The following is a 24,886-nucleotide window of genomic DNA, read 5'->3' as shown; positions in this document are numbered from 1 at the left end:
AAGAGTGTTCTCTTTGAGAGTGAAATGAACAGTAAGATGAGGTCATTGCACCTACAAAAGAAAATATAAAAAGCTCTTAATAGCCTCAGAGTAAAAATGACATTATATTTATCAGCTACCTTGGTGGTCTTGTCTTCCTAGTTCAATGAAAATGCAGATTAATTTTAAAACTGTCTTATTAAGAAGAGGAAATACATTAAGAGATTTAATATTCCATTGTTGCACATTGATTATTTCATTGGTGTTAACTTCTTTTGTGCTCCACTTTAATGCAATCTTTCAACTCATTTTGTAATAAGCAGTTACCATGTTAAAATAGCACAGTGGGGAAATTAAAGATTATTTCCAGCAGAAAAGAGACTTCAAAATTAATATTTATAATAATGAACACAATAAAAGCTATTGCTTGATAAATGAGAGCAATGGTGCTTATGATTTGAAATTGTTAAATTTAATGTTGAATCTATAACTGAGTGTTCCTTTCCTCATTCTAGTTCTTGTCTATCCTACACTGCTGTTCCTTGTCCATGACTTCCATTTGAACATCTTCCTCATTCAACAGAGACAGATGGTGTTATTACTTTGAGAAACATAGACACTTTTGTCCATGAATCATTGAAAATTAACATACAGTTCCAATAAGTCATGAAGGAAGACAAACACCTTGTTGACCTTTTTTTTTGTAAGGGAAGTGAATGCAATTATGGAGAAGCCTTGCTCCAAATACATGTGGTACTTAAGAGTGCACCTTGAATATTATCGCATTGTAACTTCAAAACATAAAACTAATCAAAAGAAAAAAACAGAGCCATGGATATAGTGTCTACTCTTAGTTTTGTTTTACTTTAGTGAGATGTAATGATGTATGCCATTCACATACTTTTACATATAACCTGTAATAAATTATGTAAGCAACAAAGAATGCTTAATCAAACAATATATTTACAATATTATTCAAATATTACTGAAATTATTAAAGACACTGGACTTCAGGCTCCTGTACCTTCTGCCCGATGGTAGCTACAAGATGGTATGGCCCTAATGGTGGGAACCTTTGGTGATGGATCTTGCCTTCTGTAGGAGGCAGTGCCTCCAGCAGATACCACCGATGGTGGGGAGGGATAGGCCCTTGACATATTGAGCTGAGTCTGCCATTCTCTGCTGCTTCACATATTCCTGTGCATTTGAATTGCTGTACCCGATCATGATGAAACCAATCAGGATACATCCAACAGTACATTTGTATCACTTTGTTAACTTCCTAAGTAAAGAAGTTGGCACACTTTCCTTGTGATTGCACCTGCGTACTTGTCACAGGACAGGTAATCAAATATGTTAACACCCTGGAATTTAAAACAGCTGATTATTTCCACCTTCCCATTAGCTCTCCCAAGGTTTTTAACCACTCACCCACACACCAGGGGCAATTTACAGCAGCTATTTAGCCCACCATCCTGCAAGTTTTTTAGATATGGGATAAAGCTGGAGAACTTGGAAGAAACCTATGTGATCACAGGGAGAATGTGCAAACTCCACTTTTGAACAGGCCTGCACCCACATTTGTGGAGATTAAGGCCAAACTGTGCTGGCCACACCACCGTGTCACTCACCATGTACACGTCTCACTTCCATACCCGAAGGAGGATGTACTTGCATTGGATTTGAACGTTTGCCTGATTGGCTCTGGAGGTGGTACCTTCCCCTTGCTGGGGTGTTCGAAAACAGGGATCACCATCTTAAAATAAATGGCTGTCCATATGTGACAGAAATGATAAGAAATCACCTCATTCAGAAGGTAGCGAGATCAGTAGTGCCTCAGCTGTTGAATGTGTTTAAAATAAAGTTGAATAGACATTGAGATATTAACAGAATTAAAAGGCTTGAGGTTACTGCATAGAAGTGGAACTGAAGTAAATGATCAGATTGAAAATCCAGTGACATTTTTCTGCAGATGTCAATGAGAATCCTATCAGGAGTACAGATGGATTTCAATCAGCTCTAAATGGGTATTGCCCACATTTCTACCTCTCATTTGTTCCCAATTCATACCTTGATTCGTTCATTTTTTTTAAACTTTGAGATTGGTTTAAAACCTTTGTATGGGGCATGATATTTTGAACCACACTATTTCTAGTTGTGCATCTTTGTAAAAGGTGATGTCACAGAGAGATACCAGGTAACTTCAGATTTTTAGCTGTTCCACTGGATAAATTGATTAATCAACTGAATGTTTTGATGTGTTTGTTCCCTCACTTATGTTAGCAACAAAAATCTGCTGGAGGAAATCAACAGCTCAAGGAGCATTTTTGGGAGGAAAGGAGTCATTGACTTTTTGGATTGAAACCCTGCATCAGGATTTAAGTACTTACAAACTCTTGTGTCACTACTTGTCTTAACAACTAGAAAACTAAGCTCAGGGAATTCTGCACGTGCTGGAAACCCAGAGCAACATACACAAAATATTGGAGGAACTTAGCAGGTCAGGTAGCATCTATGAAAGGGGATAAACAGTTGACATTTCAGGCTAAGGCCAATCATCAGGACACCAAGTCTTGGCCCAAAACATCAACTGTTTATTCCCTTTATTCCCTTCCATAGATGCTGCCTGATTTGTGGAATTCCTCTAGCATTTTGTGTGTGTTTTTCTAGAAATCTAAGCTTTTAGTGGGGCATTCATTTCTTTATAATCCAAATTTGGCTATCAAATATCTCTAGAATTTTCAATGTTTTCTATTCTTCTAAGAACACCGTTCTGTCTAATGTTTAAAATCCAGCTGAGTCCATTTGACCTTAGGAGCCCACAGTAAACTGTGCAAGGCTTATCCAGCCATTTCAATTTATTGAAAAAGGACAAAGAAAAATGGTGTTTGTGTGTGTGGCAGAGAAAGAAAGACCATCCTCAGTGGCTGGGAAGATGTTGGAATCGATTGTTAAGGATAAGGTCTCGGGGTACTTGGAGGCACATCTTAAAATAGACTGTAAAAAACCCCATGGTTTTCTCAAGGGGAAATGTTGTCTGTCAAATCAGTTGGAATTCTTTGGAGGAATAACAAGCTGGATAGACAAAGGAGAATCAATGGATGTAGTGTAATTGGATTTTCAGAAGGCCTTTGACAATGTGCCACACATCAGACTGCTGAACAAGCCCATGGTATTACAGGAAAGACACTACCATGGATAAAGCAGTGGCTGATTGGTGGGAGGCAAAGAGCCTCTTCTGATTGGCTGCCAGTGACGAGTAGTTTTTTACAGGAGTCTGTGTTGGCATCGCTTCTTTTTATATTGTACGTCATTGACTTGGAATTGATGGCTTGTGCAAAGTTTGCAGATGATATGAAGATAGGTGGAGGGCAGGTAGTTTTGAGGACGTAGAGAGATTACAGATTAGTAGAATGAGAAAAGAAGTGGCAGATGGAATACAAAGGCTTTATAAAGCACTGATGAGGCCTCATGGAGTATAGTGAGCAGTTTTGGGTTATTTATCTAAGAAAGGATGTACTGATGTTAGAGAGGGTTCAAAAGATGTTCATGAAAATGATTCTGGGATTGAAAGACTTGTCATATGAAGAGCATTTGATGGCTCTGGGCCTGTATTCACTGGAATTCAGAAAAATGAGGGGTGACTTAATTGAAACCTATTGAATGTTGAAAAGCCTCAATAGTGTGGATGTGAAGAGGATACTTCCTATAGTGGGAGAGTGTAGGACCTGAGAAAACAGCTTCAGAATACAGGGGCATCCTTTTAGAATGGAGATGAGGAGGAACTTCTTCAGCCAGAGAGTAGTGAATCTGTAGAATTATTTGCCACAGGCAGTGGTGGAGGCTAAGTCTTTATGTATATTTATGGCAGAGCTCAATAGATTCTTGATTGGTCAGGGTATGAAGGGATACAGGGAGAAGGCAGGAGATTGTGGTTGAGAGGTAAAATAGATCAGCCATGATGAAATGGTGGAGCAGACTCAATGGGCCAAATGGCCTAATTCTGCCTCTATATCATATGGTCCTGTATAGAGTGAAGTTTGCTTTTATTAATGATCTGTTAATCAATTGTAATATTAAAATTGAAGTTGTTTCAATTTTCCATTACAAAAGTGATATGGAAATAAGTTTTGATATTTCAGCAGTAGCCAAGTTTAGGTATTTTATTTACTGTTTAACTAAAATAGTTTGTTTGTTTCAAAGTTAATTTGCTGCTTTATCACCCTTACAACCTCATGACAAAATAGAAGTATTTGGAAATACAGGGAAAAAACCAAGAAATTCTACTTCAAATCACATCGCACCAACATCTTCTTTTTCTCATTTTGTTCACTGTTCATAAAGCTAAAAGTGTATTAAAACTTTCACCTGTTTCTCCAGGAATTCACTGCTAACAGCATGCAGTGATCTATCTACAGACCAACCAAAGTTTTGCCTAATTTCAGCACCCATTCCTTCCTTTTTAATTTAATGCTCCTCTCTGAAAAACAGATAATCTGAATTTTCCTTTTTGTAAAATATGTAACTTTCTTTTCGTGAGCAGAATTAGGCCATTCAGCCCACCATGTTTGCTCTGCCACTTCATCATAGCTGATCCATCATCCCTCTCAATCCCATTCTTCTGCCTTCTTCCCATAACCTTTGATGTCCTGATTAATCAAGAACCAATCAACCTCTGCCTTAAATATGCCCAATGATGGACTGCATAGCTGTCTGTGGTAATGAATTCCACACCAAGAAATTTTTCCTCATCTCTGTTCTGAATGGATGTCTCACAATTCTGAGGCTGTGCCCTCTGGTTCTGCACAAGGCTTCACAAAACCTGCTGCACCTCTTATTTTTGACCTGCAAGTTAACCTTTAGGGTGTTCTGCACAAGGACTTCCAAGTCCCTTTGCATCTCAGATGTTTGGATATTCCCCATTTAGAAAATAGTCCGCGCCTTTATTTCGTCTAACAAAGTGCACTTCCCTACACCATATTCCATCTGCCACTTCTTTACCCATTCCTCCAATCTGTCTAACCCCTTCTGTAGACATCCTGCTTTCTCAAAACTGCCTTCCCCTCCACCTATTTCATAGCATCCGCAGACTTGGCCACAATGCTATCAATTCCCTCATCCAAATCATTGACATGCAACATGAAAAGAAGTGGTTCCTACTCCGACCTATGCGGCACACACCAATAGCTAACCAGAAACAAACCCTTTATCCCACTCTTTGACTTCTGCCAGTCACCCAATCTTCTATTGATGCTAGTACCTTTTCTATAATTTTGTTAAGCAGCCTTATGTGCAGTACCTTGTCAAAGGCCTTCTGAAAATCCAAATAAGTAACACCCACTGACTCTACTTTGGCTATCCTGCTTGCTGTTTCCTCAAAGAATTCCAACAGATTTGTCAGGCAAGGTTTCCACTTTAGAGAACCATTCTGACTTCGGCCTATTTTATCATGCACCACTAAGTACCCTGAAACCTTATCCAGAGATCGATAGGTTCTTGGTTGATAATGGCATCAAAGGTTACGGGGAGAAGGCTGGGAACTGGGGTTGAGGAGGCAAAAAAAAAAGGATCAGCCTCGATTTAATGGGGTAGCAGACCCGATGGGCCAAATGGCCTAATTCTGCTTCTATGTCTTATGGTCTTAGTAATAGACTACAATGTTGTTCCAATCACTGAAGTTAGACTAATTAGCCTATAATTTCCTTTCTTTTGCCTTCCTCCGCTCTTAAAGAGTGGAGTGACATTCTCAACTTTCCAGTTCTCAGGAACCATTCCAGAGATGAGTGATTCTTGAAAGATCATTACTAATGCCTCCACAATCTCTTTAGCTACCTCTTTTAGAACGATGGGGTGCAGTCCATCTGCTCCTGGTGACTCATCTAACTTCAGACTTTTCAGATTCCCAAGCACCCTTTCCTTAGTATTAGCAATGACACTTACTTCTGCCCCCTGATGCATTTCTGGCATTCTGATTGTCTCTTCCACAGTGAAGACTGACACAAAATACTTATTAAGTTCATCTGCTATTTCTTTGTCCCCCATTCCTACCTCTCCTGTGACATTTTCCAGCAGTCCGATATCAACTCTCATCTCTCTTTATATACTGTATCTGAATTTTGTTTTATATCTTCTTTTATATTATTAGCTAGTTTCCCTTCATAATGTATTTTTCCCTTTACATGGCTTTTTATGGCCTTCTGTTGATTTTTTAAAAGTTTCCCAATCCCTTGCCTTTCCACAAATTTTTGCTATATTATATACGCTCTCTTTTGCTTTTATGCTGACTTTGACTTCCCTTGTCAGCTATGGTTGCCTCATCCTCCCTTTACAAGACTTCTTCATCTTTGGGATGCACCTTTCCAGTGCAGTCCGAATTTCTCCCAGAAGCATCAGCCATTGCTGTTCTGCCATCGTTCCTTCTTGTGTCCACTTCCAAGCATCTTTGGCCAGCTCCCCTCTCATGCTTCTGTAATTCTGTTTGCTCCACTGTAATACTGATGCATCCATTTTTAGCTTCTCCTTCTCAAACTGCAGTGTGAACTATATTATACTGTCATACTATGTCTTCTATTATATCACTATTAGAAGCCTCCAAAATAAATCTGGGTCATTACGTAACGTTCTATCCAGAATTGCTATTCCACTAGTGGGCTCAACCACAAGCAGCTCTAAAAAGTCATCTTGCAGACATTCTACAAATTCCCAAATTCCAGCACCAATCAGGTTTCCCAACCTACGTGCATATTGAAGTCACCCATGATTATTGCCTTTTCTATCCCCTTTTGTAATTTGTAGCCAACATCTTGGCTACCATTCAGTTACCTGTATATTAATCCCATCAGGGTCTTTCTACCTTTGCAGTTTATTATCTCTACCCAAAAGGATTCTATATCTTACGACCCTATGTCACCTCTTTTTAAGGATTTGTTTTCATTTTTTACCAATGAAACCACCCAACCCCCTCTGCATGCCTGCCTGTCCTTTCAATACAATCTGTATCCTTAGATGTTAAGCTCTCAGCTATGATTTTTTTTTAGCCACGGCTTAGAGATGTGCCTGCCAATCTTTTACTGTGCCACAAGATCATCTACTTTAATCCGTTGTACTGCTCACATTGAAATATAACACCTTCAGTCCTGTGCTCATCACCCTTTTTGATTTTAGCCCTTTATTGCAATTTAACTCATCGCACTGAGTGCAGTGTTGCTTTATCATTCGCAAGTCCTTCATCACATTCTCACTACACATTGCATCTACTTGTATACCCAACTGCCCCACCCCCTGCCACATTGGTTTAAAACCTCCTTGGGAGAAAACTTGCCCCCAAGGATTTTGATCCCTATGGGTTGAGGTGTAACCCGTCCTTTTTGTACATGTCAAATTTAATATTTGTATTATGAGACCTCTTTCTTTCATTTCTCATTTAAGGGGGTGTCTTATTTCCTCTGTTTTTGTTCACAAGTTTAATATTTCACAAGTTCAGTAATGGCTACATAATTGTCCACATGTAAGTTTGCCTACATTGTTCATAAATCCAGTTTATTTAGCCTCACAGCTTGCTAAACTAATTTAATGAGTATCAATATTATTCTCCCTCTCTATACCTATTGTCTTTGATCTCGCTTTTCTCTCAGTATTTCTCTCCTCTCAGCCTCTCTCTGCTCCCACTCTGTTTTTCTCTCTCTCTTTCTCATGCTCCTGTCTCCTGTTTCTCCTTGTTCCCATCGTCTCAGCTCTGCGTCTCTGGTCTCACGATCTCTCTCCTCATTCCTGTTCTCTGCCCTCACTCTTCCTGTTTTTTCTCTCTCTTTCTCTCTGCTCCCACTGTCTGTCTTCATTTTCCCATTCCCATTCTGCACACTTGCTCTCTGCTCTCTCCTTAATCCCACGATCTCTCTATCCTCTCTCCTTCTCTTTCTTGGTTCTCACAATCACTCCTTCTCCATCTATTTACTTACCTATCTCTCTCTCTCTCTCTCTCATCTCTCTGCTGCTAATGTCTATCAGTCTGATTTTGCTCTCTGTCTCTACCTTTTCCTTTCCCCTTGTCTAAATGATGCCGATTACCTGTATTTTGCTGATAGCCACTTGTTCCAATGCGGTTCATTTGCTCTGACTTTCAGCCCCTGCACTCCATACATTTACCTGTTAGTCCTCTGTGTTTCTCTTAGGTTGCTTTCCATTCTCACTGACACTGTGCTGTTGGAATTCCCTTGTTTAGCTGTTGCCCTGTTGAACAGAACCTATCTTTCAGTAGAACAGATAGGGAGAATCAATTTCAACTTTCAGACAGAGTGAAAACAGAGACACTGAGTATAGTTTTCAGGTAAATATGTTGTGAAAATACAGAATAATTGTTATGGAATTACCTGTCTTTGAGGGGAAATAGCAAGTTATGTAAAAACTTTTAAAAGAAAATTTAATATGTTCTGGAAATAAAACATGTAGAAGAATGAAAAAAAAACAGGGGACTGAGAGAAACATTGTAACTCTTGCAATAAAGCTGACACAGGTACTTTAGGCAAATAAACTCTTATTGTTAGATCTTATGAAATCGCTAGTCATTACCCAATCCATGTGGATAGCACACTCTCTTTAAGATAAGCAATATACTCCAATTGCTGATGCTAAACTCACTTTGATATTAATGGAACCATATTTCAGGACTGAAGTAAAGCACACTGCTCCAATTATATAACATATGATGCAGTTCTTGGCATATTTATCATGAAGGACTTTTTGGAATGTCTTAAAATATGTATTCTTTCCAATTGAAAAGATCAAATAATGTGTTGATAAATCTCCAGAGATGGACATTCATGCAAATTCATTACAAACATATCATTCTATCAGATGCTTCATGCTGGTTTTTTCATATAGATCAGGGTTATAGCACACATTACAATATTTTTCCCATTCTAGTTATGTATAGAAAAACATGTCCACTAATATTTTGTGTACTAATGGTTTGCTGTCCAAGAATGCAACTCAAATTCTTCATACTGAGTAAATGGATAAGATTTATTCTCTAGTGGGATTTATATGAGCAGTTAAACATTGTTTAATTGAAAATTTTTAATTGCATTAATTGACTGCTAGATAATTACACTACAATCTTTCCACTTCACTGTAAGTACAGGGACCAGTGACTGTCATTCTTCTGTTTCTTAAGGACAAATGCCACGCATAGATTTAAATTATTTCATTATTCAAGAATAAATTAACGAATCCCTCTCAAATGTATTGTGAATATGCCACGTGGATGAAGCAGGCATGAGTTTTGTATTGATTCACCTAATAGTTGTCTCTGTTGTAATGTAATAGTTGTAACTGAATGTGGTAAATGTGGTAATGTATTCAGTTTTATCTGAAAGAGAGATTGTAGTGAACTATGTTGGACAACTGATGAGCAAATTGTAATTAGATTCCATTTATCCAAGAAATTATGCAAATGTGAAGACCAACAGCATTCCTGTGAAGTGGGAAATACATGCAATTCCTCAAAAATATTTTGAAATACAAACTAGATTTATTCAAACATTTTAAGTCCATAATACTTATTGTGCTTCTGTTGAATTATACAATAAAGAAACAGATTTTACTATTAAAAAGGACCTTGTGCTTTCCGGTCATGTCTAGTCTGGTGGTAGTTATACCCCTGTAATCCATCCCTCATGATTGGTTAGTCCTCATCCAATCAGGTTTCTGCTGTCCCACTCATATTTTGGCCTCATAGACTCCAGGCACACCACAGTTCCACAGCTATTTGAACAGTATACATCCAAACATTCAATTTATGATGGAGATGGAGAAGATCAGTTGCCTCCCATACCTGAACATCCTAAAACGATATCAATGGATGGTAGCCTTGGACATGGCATCTATTTGAAACCCACTCACATGGAGTTATACTTCAACAATAACAGCCACCATCAAGCCTCCCAATGTAGAGTGTTTTTTTTTCAACTTTGATTAACCGTGCAAGAACTATTTCAGACCCGGAGAGTCTCCATGAGGAAATAAGACGATTACGCATGATGTTCCTACAGGATGGCTACAAGGTGAAGGAAATTAATCGGACCCTTAAAAGGGCTGATAGAAATACCAGGAAACATAACAAGGAGAAGGAACCTGTTGCTAACACCTGCCTTCCCTATATTTCCACAATTTCTGGAAAGATTGTCAGGATCCTGAAAAATACCCAATTAATATCATCCATAAACCCGTAAGGAAACTCAAATCAGAGCTTATATTGGTCACAGATGACCTGTAACTCAGGATGGCTGGTGTTTCCAGGTTTCCCTGTGAATGCAGAGCAGTGTATGTCCGCCAGACAGGACACACAGTGGAAACTGCATCAAGGAGGACGGGAGGTGTATCCATTTGGATTACCCAGAGAAATTTGGCAGTAGCAGAATATTGCATTTGCAAAGGCCATAGGATAGACTTCGATGGCACAAAACTGCTGTGCCGTGCCTATGGATTTTGAGATCATCTGTCAAAGGAAGCCATTGAAATAAAACTAGAGGAAAAAGAATTTTAACAAAGACAAAGGTCTTGCTCTAAGTAAGAACTGGAATTCAATTGTAAACAAGATGGAACAGCAGAAACCTGATTGGATGAGGACTAACCAATCAGGAGGGATGGACAACAGGGGTATAAATACCACTGGACTAGACAGGCCCAGGCATCATCCCTGATGAAGATGGAAGAGTTTGACATTGGTTAAAATCGATACCTGTACCTGGCTGGAAGCCCAAGAAGAGTTCATTTAGTTCTTACCATCTTTGTTCAAACCACTGAGATGCAGACACTGAATGTGAATGCCATTGATCAATATTCTCTCCCGCTCATATACACTTAACATTATGATCCAACTTGTTTTGTCTCACTTGATCAACTGCACTCAATGACCACTTTGCACTTTTACTGATGCAAACTGTCTAATTGCCTTTGTTGCAAATAGCGTCTTTATAGCCACACTGCAGAAATGATCAAATTTAATCTATTTTTTTGTTACAAGTCCACTCTGTACATTCATTATCAACAAAAAGACTAATAATTGATAATGCCAATAAAATTAATTGAAGGCATCTTTGACTCTGGTAATGGTGTATAACAGACATTATTGATTCAGTCATTTGTTGTACATTGAATTCTCAAGATTGAAAATGGGAAAAAATACACAACAGATGACTGAATCATTATTCCCCATTTCATACTCTCACCAGATATCGAAGTTACCATTCAAACTAAGAACAGAAGAAAACAGAGGTGAGAAACAATGGTGGGAAAGATGCTGGAGTCAATTATAAAAGAGGAAATTACGACACATTTGGATAGCAGTAGAAGGATCAGTCCGAGTCAGCATGGATTTATGAAGGGAAAATCATGCTTGACTAATCTTCTGGAGTTTTTTGAGGATGTAACTATGAAAATGGACAAGGGAGAGCCAGTGGATGTAGTGTACCTGGACTTCCAGAAAGCTTTTGATAAAGTCCCACATAGGAGATTAGTGGGCAAAATTAGGGCACATGGTATTGGGGGCAGAGTACTGACATGGATTGAAAATTGGCTGGCTGACAGGAAACAAAGAGTAGCGATTATTGGGTCCCTTTCGGAATGGCAGGCTGTGACCAGTGGGGTACCGCAAGGTTCGGTGCTGGGACCGCAGCTGTTTACAATATACATTAATGATTTAGATGAAGGGATTAAAAGTAACATTAGCTAATTTGCTGATGACACAAAGCTGGGTGGCAGTGTGAAATGTCAGGAGGATGTTATGAGAATGCAGGGTGAATTGGACAGGTTGGGTGAGTGGGCAAATGTATGGCAAATGCAGTTTAATGTGGATAAATGTGAGGTTATCCACTTTGGTGGCAAGAACAGGAAGGCAGATTACTATCTAAATGGAGTCAGGTTAGGAAAAGGGAAAGTACAACGAGATCTAGGTGTTCTTGTACATCAGTCAATGAAAGGAAGCATGCAGGTACAGCAGGCAGTAAAGAAAGCTAATGGCATGCTAGCTTTTATAAAAAGAGGAATTGAGTATAGGAGTAAAGAGGTCCTTTCGCAGCTGTACAGGGCCCTGGTGAGACCCCACTTGGAGTATTGTGTACAGTTTTGGTCTCCAAATTTGAGGAAGGACATTCTTGTTATTGAGGGAGTGCAGCGTAGGTTCACAAGGTTAATTCCCAGAATGGCGGGACTGTCATATGTTGAAAGATTGGAGCGACTGGGCTTGTATACACTGGAATTTAGAAGGATGAGAGGGGATCTGATTGAAACATATAAGATTATTAAGGGATTGGCCACGCTGGAGGCAGGAAGCATGTTCCCGCTGATGGGTGAGTCCAGAACTAGAGGCCACAGTTTAAGAATAAGGGGTAGGCCATTTAGAACAGAGATGTGGAAATACTTTTTCACCAGAGAGTGGTGGATATGTGGAGTGCTCTGCCCCAGAAGGCAGTGGAGGCCAAGTCTCTGGATGCATTCAAGAGAGAGTTAGATAGAGCTCTTATAGATAGCGGGGTCAAGGGATATGAGGAGAGGGCAGGTACGGGGTACTGATTGTGTATGATCAGCCATGATCACAGTGAATGGCGGTGCTGGCTAGAAGGGCCAAATGGCCTACTCCTGCACCTACTGTCTATTGTCTATTGAGAACAGTCTACTTAGGCTATGTCCACACTACACCGGATAAATCTGTAACCGAAGCTTTTTCTCGTTGTTTTTAATCTCCGTCCACACTAAAACGGCGTATTTGTCCCCCAAAACTGGAGCTTTTCAGAAACGCTTTCCAGGGTGGGTATTTTTGAAAATGCTGCTTGGGCAGATCAGTGTGGACGGGGGTAACCGGAGAAATCTGAAAATGCTATCAGACAGCAGCGTGCTATTTCATTGTTTTCTTGAACGCAACCTAACAATTTCAGAACAGACAGCAATGAGACTGAAGCCAGAAGAGTTAGAAATGTAGCCACCAAACACTTAGACCCATAACTTACTGAATAAATAAGTATACTCACTTTGCCCTGTTTTCTGTCCTTGCTCGTATGAAGGTGATTTACCTATTTATGCAAGTACTTCTCTGACAATAGATGTGTAACAGCCTAATGTAACATTGTATGGAAATACAAGATGACACTGATGCAGACATTAAAACCATACATTTAACAAGGTGGTTTATTAATGCGACAGAGTTAGTCAGTTTTTCAATGTTCATTATCAGCCAGGTCAATCTCTCCGTGAACTCCCTGTTGGTTGCCTCCATACGCTCCAGTATTTGTTTTTTTTTAGTTTTAAGTTCACCTGCGTGAGAGCCAACAGTTGTCCGTCATTTTAAGTTTTTCTAGTTTGTAACCACACAAACGCGCACTTTTACGGCGAGATTCGACACCAAACATGTCGCTTGTTTTCAGTAGATGTGTCCTGTGCATGCCCAGTAGGAGGAGATTCACCGAAATCTCCGTTTCAATGTGGATAGAGATATTTTCAAAAACGCATAGTATGGACGCCTATCGTTTTTACGCAAAACTGGCGTTTTCAAAATTATCCGGTCTAGTGTGGATGTAGCCTTATTCCTGCAATTCAATATGATAATTTCTGATCTGCCCTAGGCCTCTCTCCTCCTTTTTTTCAGTTCATTATACTCTCAGTTCCCAATCTTAGAAAAAATATAAGGGTTTATAGCAATGTTGACTGTTTATGCATTTAAATAGATGCTGCCTGACCTGACAAGTTTTGCTAGCATTTTGTGTGTGCTGCTAAGCATTTAGAGAAGCTTGGTTTTACCTGCGGGTGAAATAAGGATCATCATCAATTTACCGTATAGAAACTCTCACAAATAAAATCGAAGAATACCTGTTGGATAAGTAAGTCCATAAGATATAGAAAAAAACTAGTTCAGAATCAGAATCAGGGTGAATATCACTGGCAAATGCTTTGAAATTTGTTAACTTTGTGGTAGCATTACAATGCAATACATAATAATAGAAAAAAACTGAGTTACAGTATATAAATGAGAGATATATATATATATATATATATATATATATATGTAAAATAGTTAAATTAAATCAGTCGTGCAAAAGAAGTGTAGTGAGGTAGTGTTCATGAGTTCAATGTCCATTCAGAACTCAGATGGCAAAAGGGAAAGAGCTGTTCCTGAATTGCTGAGTGTGTGCCTTCAGGCTTCTGTACCTCCTTCCTGGCAATAAAAATGAGAAGAGGGCACGTCCTGGGTGATGGGGGTCCTTAATGATGGGCACTGCCTTTTTCAGGCACCAACTCTTGAAGATGCCCTGGATACTACTTTGACCTGTGCAGCAGCCCCCACCCTCCCATACCAGACAATGAGGCAGCAGGTTAGAATGCTCTCCTAGGTACCTCTGTAGAATTTTTCAAGTGTTTTTGGTGACGTACCTAGTCTCCTCAAACTCATAATGAAATAGAGCTGTTGTCTTGTTGTCTTTGTGGCTGCATCAATATGTTTGGTCCAGGTTAGGTCCTCAGAGATATTCAAAGGTTCAAAGAGAACACCCAGGAACTTGAAATTGCTCACTCTTTTTACTTCTGATCCTCCTATGAGGACTGGTGAGTGTTTGTTGTTTTACCCTTTCTGAACTCCACAATCAGTTCATTTGTCTTACCGATGTTGAGTGGAAGGCTGTTTCTGCAATGCCATTCAACTAGCTGGTGTATCCTGTTCCTGTACACCCTTTCATCACCATCTGGGATTCTGCCAACAATCATCAGCAAATTTATAGGTGGCATTTGAGCTGTGCTTAGCCACACAGTTCTGGGTGTAGAGAGTGTAGAACAGTGGGCTAAGTACACATCCCTGAGCTGCGCCGGTGTTGATAGTCAATGAGGTAGAGATATTATTTGTATTCTGCACAGATTGTAGTCTTCTGGTAAGGAAGTCAAGGAACCAGTTGCAGAGGGAGATACAGAGGCTGAGGTTCTGGAGGATTTTGATCAAAACTGCAGGAATGATGGTGTTAAATGCCGAGCTGTAAATGCCAAGCAATAAATAGCATCCTGACATAGGTATTTGTATTTTTCAGGTAATCTAAGGCTGTGTGGAGAGCTAATGAGATCGTGTCTGCCGTAGACCTATTGTGGTGATAGGCAAATTGCAGTGGGTCCAGGTTCTTGCTGAGGCAGGAGTTGAATCCAGGCACAATCAACCTCTCAAAGCACTTCAAAGTTCAAAGCAAGTTTATTATCAAAGTACATATATGTCACCATGGACTACTTTGAGATTTGTTTTCTTGTGGGCATTCACAGTAGGTACAAAGAAACACAATATAATCAATGAAAAACTATACACAATCAAAGATGGGCGAACAACCAAATTACAAAATAAGGCAATTTGTGCAAATACAAAAAAACCCAATTAATAATAGTAATATCTCGTGAGTGTTTTCTGTCCCCCGATGTGGCAGGTTGGAGAATGCTCTGCAGATATACAGGGCAGGTGGGAAATAAAAATACCAAAACAGAAACAATTCCAGACCCAGACTGGACAGTGCTCTGGTTAGTGTCTGTTCTCTATGTCAGGGGTGGGTGAAACCAAAACCTGGCGGTAGGTATTAAAAGTTGCAGTATACTTATTTACTTTAGAAACAGAGAGATTTCTACAGAATAGAGTAACGTGGCTGCTGCCTGGGGATCACCAGGGCATGCCTGGAGCTAGCACTGGGCATGACAGTAAGTGAACCGCTTGTGGTGCATTGCTGAATAAGCGGGCAGGCACCAGGAAACCCGAAAAAGATACAGCCAGCATTCAAAGTAGCTTACCAACACCACCGACTGTGACTGCTGCAGTTATTTCTCAGGGGATCTGTCCACTTACAACTGAGACCACTCAAGCAGTTACGGGAAGAATGACCCGAATGAAATGGCTATTAGAAGTAAGCACATTCATAATGTGTGTATGTTATTGAGTAGTGGAAATTGAGACTGACATGACAGCATTCAAGGACAAAGTTCATCAATAGCTTATAGCACAATATTCCTTCATGTAAGTAAACGTGCAAAGAATAGCAGATCAATGTAGAGAGATATGTTAAACCAAAGACTTGTTAAACCAAATAAAACATGAAGTTGCAAAGAGCTAGAAAGAAACCAACCTAATGACCACAACAAGAAAATAATGAAGATGCCACCCCATTCCCAAGCACTGATGCAGATAGAATTACTTCAACAAACACTCCAAAGCCTGATGGTAATAGCAACAACACAGATCCAGAGCCTCCACAGAACACTGATGACAAAGTTGAGCTTAGAGATAAAATTATCCTCATATTTAACACCACACTAATGGAATACATGTGCACTGATCCAACAAAAAGTTGGCACATATCGAAACAAAACACATCATTAAAATTTGCAAAAAGTTGTTAATACTCTTAAAAATATTATACTACCACAATATTTAGGAAAACATACAACATTTGAAGATGCACACACAATAATAAACTCTGCAGCATTAACATCAGTGCAGTGCAATTGCTCCAAAATAGAGGCACTCATTAAGAGAAATCCAAAACTGACTAATGAAATGAGAATACCAAAATCAGTTCTGGAAAAAAGTTTTATGTAGGGTGTTGAAACTAAATTCAACACACCAAAACGTCATCATCCCTAGCACAGAATTACCTGCGAACACAGAGGTAATGAACTTTTGGCCTAATATCTGGCCAAGCAGAGCAACGCACATCAAGAAGCAAGCTGAATTCGGGAGGAAATAGAACACACTCACATAACTGAAGACATGCAAACACTTGAAGTTACAATGGACATGCTAAAAGTGGATATAACAAATACCCATAACTGGAAAATCACCGGCAGTGATGATATTCATAATTATTGGTATATCAAAATTACTTGCCTTCATCCATACCTGTGAGTACATATCAGCAACTACACTGAATATTTGAAAAATTCTTGCAACATCTGATGAAGAATTAGCTCTATAATCACTCTATCTATTAACAAGCAAAAAAGAATAAACACCATAATCAAAATAAACCAGGGCATTTTCCAGGGCGACTCTCTGAGCCCACTGTGGTTTAAACCCACTCGCTCATTTATTGAATCAGATGAAAATTGGGCATCAAATCAGAGATGACCGAACAAATTATGCCTTGACACACATTCTATGCATGGTCGATTTGAAATTATACACTCCTTCATCAGTAAAACCAAAGCAATTAATTCAAATAGTAGAACCATCTTCTGAAGATATAAACATGAACTTTGGGCTGGATAATTCCAGTTTCTGAATTAAAAGAGGAAATTGAAAGACTTTGAACAAAGTTTACATTGTCCCAATAGTGATATCTATAAGTAGTATCATCCCAAAGTCATTACACAATAGTATTAAATTGTTAGGCCTACACAGCAATATTTATGTAAAACCCCCAAATGATACCATACTAAGCACCACTAGAATAGTCCAAAATTTTCTAGCAAATGAGAAATGAATGTGCTTGGCTATGCCCATCCCTCAGGTTTTACCAACTTGTAAATAAATAGATAGACAGACAGACAAACAAACAAACAAATAAATAAATAAAGGGCAAATAATATTGAGAACATGGTTGGTTGAGTTCTTGAAAATGATTCCCTAGGTTGTTGAATCAGATCATGGTTGAGGTGAGTGAAGTTATCCATGCTGGTTCAGGAGCCTGATGGGTGATGGATCATAACTTCCTGAACCTGGTGGCCTAGGAGCCAAGGCTCCTGTGTCTCCTTCCCACTGGCAGCAGAGGGATGGCATGGATGGTGGTGGTCCTTAATGACAGGTGTTGCTTTCTTGTGCAAGCTGTCCTTTTAGAGGAGCCCAATGAGGGATTTTCTTATCATGGACTGGGCTGCATCCCCTACTTATTGTAGGCTTTTCTGTTCTTGGGCATTGGTATTTCAGTACCAGGCCATGATGCAACTAGTCAGCATACTCTCATCATTGTTTCTGAAATGATAACAATCAGCTGATTGAAATGTACATAAAGGCCAAGCACTCAAAGGGCGCACCACAGCCGACGGCACACTGGCGATATCTCCTCGCATGGTGACAGAACGTTTGCAAGTAAATTGCCAAGATCAGAAAAAAATGTGCTGAGTTGAAAGTCAGTAAAACACCCTACTGATCATGAGAAAAGGTAACATTGTAGGTGGAGATGGAAGACTTTGAGAGGCACACTGGCACAACTCAAAGAGGTGCTGCCTCACAAGATAACTGGCCACTGTGAATTTCCCCCAGTATGTTGGAATCTCGATGGAGTTGATATGAACGAGGACATGAAAATTAAGCAAAAGTGAGATTAATGTAAAAGGGTGGTTGATTGTTTATTGAAGACTTATTGGGCTGAGGGGCCTGTTTTTGTGTGGTATGACTGCACGACTCCATGAGAATGAGGCTAGCCAACAACTTGGACATGTATTTAACTCTACTCCCTGGTTTATCAGAGTAGCTTTGTATATATGTTGTCAAACAAAAATGCAGAAAAGGTTTCTGATAATAATAAAAACAAAAATATCAGCTAACTGAAGGGCCAAGGTGTATAAAGCAAGGCTGAGAAAAGAAGATATAACATGCTGGTTAGACAACTTGAAGCTGTTACCAAGTTACTTGTGCTGGGTTGGAAATTTAAAGCACAATGTTTAAGTCAGAATCAGAATCAGAATCAGGTTTATTATCAACGGCACGTGACGTGAAATTTGTTAACTTAGCAGCAGCAGTTCAATGCAATACATAATCTAGCGGAGAGAGAAAAAAATAATAAATAAAATGAAACATAATAAATAAACAAGTAAATCAATTACTTATATTGAATAGATTTTTAAAAATGTGCAAAAAACAGAAATACTGTATATTAAAAAAAGTGAGGTAGTGTCCAAAGCTTCAATGCCCATTTAGGAATCGGATGGCAGAGGGGAAGAAGCTGTTCCTGAATTGCTGAGTGTGTGTCTTCAGGCTTCTGTATCTCCTACCTGATGGTAACAGTGAGAAAAGGGCATGCCCTGGGTGCTGGAGGTCCTTAATAATAGACGCTGCCTTTCTGAGACACCACTCCCTAAAGATCACATTCACATTGCTTTTAATATTTAGCTTTGGGAGAAACATTTCAAGATTGGGAAGAGAATTGACTGAAGAGACAGCAGTCTGTCCATCTATGTTCGGAAGTATCAGAAGGGCAATATCACCTCCTTCACTAGTGCTCTACCCATCATCTCTCTTCCACTGGTACTCTGTGGCTGCACTGTATGCCATCTAGAAAGTGCACCAAAGTTGCCTGCACTGTATACTTCAAAAGTCTCTCCCAGACCCATGAACTCCACCTCCAAGAAGGATAAGGGCAGACAAATTAAGAAAGTCTCCTTCAAATCTCTGCCCTCCTTCATCAAATCCCTCCCACCCATCATAATCCCTCTACACATACGGTCACACACTAGCCTCAAGAGCTGCTTTAACTCTGCTGTTGTAAATCTATTGAATTGATCTTTTGTATTATAAGATGGACTTTTCACTGTACAATTTACTTTGTTGTGGCCTTTCTTCTCATTGTCTGCTGGCACTGTATTTTCCCTCTAAGTGTAATGTTTTATTCTGTATTCTGTTTTTGTTGTTTCATTGTTCTAGCATGATGTATTGATGTGCTGAAATTGTCTGTATGGAGAGCTTGCAAAACAAAGTTTCACTGTACATGAGACAATAATAAACTAATAATTTACATACTTCATACAGAATTGGAAGTATATAATTTTTCTTCCTTTGCTGTTCAATCTAAAATCCCTACCCAGGCGTACCTTCAGAAAATGGTAGACCATAATACCATTAGACAGAGCAAAATTAGGCCTGCTCGGCCATTCAATCATGACTATCTATTTTCCCTCAAGCCCCGTTTTTCTGCATTCTCCTCTTAAAATTTGAACCTATCAACATCCCTTTAATTATACCCAAAAGCATGGTCATCAAAGCCATTTGTGGTGATGAATTCCACAGATTTACTACCCTTTGACGAAAGAAATTCTTCCTCATCTTTCTTCTAAAGGGGTGTCCATGTATTCTGAGGCTGCGCCTTCTGGTCTTAGACTCTCCCGCTATTGGAAACATCATCTCCCATCCAGTCTATCTAGGACTTTCAATTTGTTAAGTTTCATTGAGATGCCCCCTCATTCTTCAAAATACCAGCAAGTACTGCCCTAGAGTGTGGCACGTGGCCAAGTGGTTAAGGCGTTGGACTAGCAATCTGAAGGTCGTGAGTTCGAACCACAACCGAGGCAGTGTGTTGTGTCCTTGAGCAAGGCAGTCAACCACACATTGCTCCAGTCCACCCAGCTGAAAATGCGTTCCAGCAAAATGCTGGGGGTTAACCTCATGATTGGCATCCTATTGGGGGGGGGGGGGGGGAGTCTCGTACTCTCAGTCACTTCACGCCACGGAAACCGGCATAAGCACCAGCCTGATGAGCCTATAAGGCTCGGGACAGACTTTAACTTTAACTTTTAACTGCCCTAGAGCCATCTGATTCTCCTCATATATAAATCTTTCGTTCCTGAGATCATTCTCACACCCTGCTTCTAGACCCTCTCCAATACCAGCAGATCCTTTCTTAGATAAGAGGCCCAAATCTACTCACAATATTCCTAATGTGTTCTGACCAATGCTTTATAAAACCTCAGCATTACACTTTTGCTTTTACTGTATATTCTAGTCTTCTCAAAATGAAGGCTAACATTGCATTTGCATCCCTTACTATCAACTCAATCTGCAGGTTAACCTTTAGGGAATCCTGCACCATGACTCCCAAGTCCACCTGCACCTCCAATTTCTGAATTCTCTCCCTGTTTAGAAAATAGTCTACACCTTTTGGAGAAAGAATCAGAGTTAATGCAACAGTTCAATGATTTTTCATTAGAAATGGAAAAAGTGAAAAAACCAATGTGTTTTAAGTTTCGGAGAAGGGGAGAAGTAGAGGGAACTGAGAGAGAAGACCATTAGACAGTTAGTGATGCAGAGATTCATGAGAGGATGGTAAATCAAAGGAGGAGCTATAAATACAGAAAAAGGAAAGACAGCAGAGAGAAGAAAACATTAATAGTGGAACATCAAAGCTGTTGGCATTCTTAAATGAAAGAGAATGCTGACAAAACTCAGCAGGTCAGGTAGGATCTGTGAAGAGAGAAAAACTGAGTTAATGTTGCAAGTTCATGAACTTACATCAGAAATGGCCAATTCTGATACAAAATGGAAAGACTGGTTACCTGAAATAGTTGAGTTGAACATTGAGTCATGATGGCTGCAAAATGTCTGGAAAGACGAGTCTCTATTGTTACGAATATGACGCAACTCTGAGGGGCCGAAGGGTACAAAGTCGCCCCCTCCTTTTTGAGAATCGCAAGATCGCTATTAATTTGGGTCTGGGACCCAGGAAATGAGAGAGAGACATGCAGAATACACAAGGTTTGGAATGTGTCCTGACCTCAGCGAAACGGAACCACTGATAACAGCCATTGTCTCTTGGAGACAGAATTGTGTATTGAGTACTGTACTATTCATTGAAACCCCTCAGGGGACAACCAGAGTGGTCTGGTTGAGGGATTGCATCATCCCAACCTGATTGACATCTGAGACCCCGTGAGTAAGGATAAAAGAGGGGTCTGGGGAACAGCCCCTTCAGATGCACCAGGAGAAACGCTAGAGATCCCGTGACAGCTTTTAATAGCGACAGCCGGTGGGGGCTTGTGTGTGTCCTCCCTTGCCAGGGTGGCGGGCTCATCACGGAAGAACGGTTTAGCTAAAGAAGAGGCCACAAGTGAACGGCCACACCAATGAGACTCCGACGGATTGAAATCATAAAAGGAAAGCCGGCAAGTTTTTCTCCAAATCTCTCTCTCTCTCCAACAATTGCAACACAGCGGTCCCCAACGGCTGCAGCCTGCATGCACTGAGTGAACTTTATATTTCCATCGGACAATACATTATCCCCTAGACAACGATAGAGTTTATTTCTTATTGATTATTATTATACCCGCACTTTTAGATTTAGTAATGATGACGTATATTATCTGTATATTTGCACTGATATTATTTTTGTGTATTTTTACTAATAATTACTGTTAAAAATAGTATCATCAGACTTCAACGGACCTCTCTGTCTTTGCTGGTAAGTGACCCAGTTACGGGGTTCGTAACACTATGGCTCCAGTTTATGCTGAGCATCACTAGAAGGTTGTGAAAGGCAAATGCTGAGAAGCCAGAGAGAGAGAGTGCGACAGAAAATTAAAGTGGCAGGCAACTGGAAGTTAAGGCTCATGGAGGTACACTTAAAAGTGGCACATACTTTGCATCTGGTTTCCCTATTATGGGGACTACAGGAGAAGGGAAGCCAATGGATAAAGAAAAAGAAAGGTATTTCCAAACAACAAAAATTTTAGGAAAGCAGATGTTGGAAATCTGATATAAAAATAGCAAATGTGGGAAAAACTCAGTGGCATCTGGGAAAAACAAACAGCCAATATTGTATGCATAATACTCTTAATCAGACATGAGAACTTAAATCTCTCTCTTTTCAGTTCTGCCCAACAGACTTGGCCCCAAAAGATCGATCATTTCTTGTTGATGCTGCCTGACCTGCTGCAGATTTCCCCCAAAATTTTACTTTCAAAGCAATGATGTATTGTGAGCTGATCTTATTTCTTTTTCAAGATTCAAGATTGCTTAATTTCATTTCCAGCACATGCGTAAAGGGAACAAAAGAATTGCTACTCTGGATCCAATGCAGCACAAAAAAAGAGAATACAATAAAGCACACAATAACAACAAACAAAATACAATAAATATAAATATGTAAAATAGCTTATATCCATAGATTGATTGCATGTCCATAAAGAGACATTAGGCACAGGAGTGTCTGTATGTAAGGGGACTGGCAAGAAATGATAAAGTAGTGGTGGTTGGAGGTGTGGAGGGGGCATTAGTGGGTGGAGGTGTTGATCAGCCTTACTGCTTGGGAAAGTAACAGTTTTTTAGTTTGATGGTCCTGCTATGGAAGCTATATAGCTTCCTCTCTATTGAGAGTGGGACAAACAGTCCATGAGCAGGGTGGGTTGGATCCTTCATGATGTTACTAGCCCTTTCCCAGCACCTTTCTGTATATATGTCCTTGATGGTATGTAGGATGGTGCCAGTGTTTATTTGGTCAGTTTGGACTACTCAATGTAGAGCCAGAGTACCAAGCCAGTGATGCAGCTTATTAGGACGTTCCCTGCTGCACATCTGTAGGATGACGTGAGTATAGAAGTGCACAGTCCAGCTCTCTTCAGTTTTCTCAGAAAGTAGAGATATTGGCAGTCTTCCTTTATTGTGTAGAATATGTTCTGGGATCATGGATGGCCGTGCAAGATGTGCTTTCCCAGGCATTTGAAATTGCTCATAGTTTCCACTGCTGTACCACCGATGTAAAAAGGAATGTGAGAGGTTTGAGTTCGCCTAAGGTTGATAATCATCTCCTTCATCTTGTTGACGTTGAGGAAAAGGCTATTTGTCTGACAGCAGGCCTGGAGCCCTTCCACCTCCTCTTTGTAGGCCGCCTCATCATTGTTGGTGATGAGGCTCACCGCTGTCATTTCCTTGGCGAAATTGACAAAGTGATTACTTGGGTGTTTGGCCATGCAGTCGTGTGTGAGCAGAGTGTACAGCAGTGGGCTCAGCACACGTTGTCCAGTCCTGCACAGGTACTTGATTATTCACCTCCAGTTACTGTTATTCTCTGGCAGATCAGAGAATAATGGCATGTTTACGCCAAATAAAAAATAGGTACCTAATATTATGTTTTGATTTGCTTGAGAAATCCAAGCAACTACAGTAAATCTTTTTCGGAATAGCTCAAAATGTTCACTATATGGCTGTCTTCTCATATGTGAATTACTTTGTACCTTCTATATAGGCAGTGATAAGAATTTGATACTGAGATTGTGTTTCATGTTTTCAAGTCAGCCATGTGCATTATAGAAAGGTTAATATTAATTATTGATGCATATCTGATTGCGGCAGATTAAGTAACCGTTCATCAGATGAGTGAAACAGATTGCCATCAAAATTCAAAGGCCCACAAACCATGCAGATATTCTGGTAATCTCACATTGCAAATTTGGCAGGAGGCCATTGCACTCCTAAAGAACTTCTCATTTGGTTGTGTTGAGTCATCAGTATTGTCGGAGCTTTGAATAAGAGCTACAACCTGTATCCCCTGTTGCAAGCTAATTGGCAGGTTGTGGACAAGTTTATTGAGTCAAGGATAAGCACTTCTTTGATTGAGGTTCCAATTCTTTAAGCTCATTGTTATCCTCACACAATAATGGGTAACGAATATAGCCAGACAAACAAAGCACTCTAGACTTAATTTGGGTGCATAAATCTGCCACTAATTGCCCAAGTTGGAGCAGGCTGCCCTAAGACATAATGGCTTGCAGAGTTATCTGAAGCCAAGTGGAATGAATGCCAGCAGCTGATGACAGATCTTCCTGCTGATGAGCTCATTTGCTGATGAATAATCAAGTGTCCATTATGTAATAAAATATAAGTGTGATTCTCACTTCGCCTAGTGGCTTAATATAGGGGGTGATAACCCCCGGCCCGGACAAACTTAAGAAACCTCACTTGGGTGGATGCTGCGTGATGTGTCCCTGTTACAAATCGGTATCCCAAAATAACAAACAGTACACAATATGCGATTAAACGATTAAGCTTTATAACTCCTACTTTGACTATATGGTGAGTAGAGAAATGAAATAAAAGAAAAAAAGTGCCCAATCTTATTAACAGTCTGTGCGCAAAGTTGCAGCTTACTCATAGGCCAATCGGTCCCCATCAACCTCCTCCGATCGTCGCTGCCCT

The sequence above is a fragment of the Hemitrygon akajei genome, chromosome 9 (genome assembly GCF_048418815.1).
Source record: "Hemitrygon akajei chromosome 9, sHemAka1.3, whole genome shotgun sequence".
Taxonomy (NCBI): Eukaryota; Metazoa; Chordata; class Chondrichthyes; order Myliobatiformes; family Dasyatidae; genus Hemitrygon; species Hemitrygon akajei.
This window is presented reverse-complemented; position numbering follows the sequence as displayed.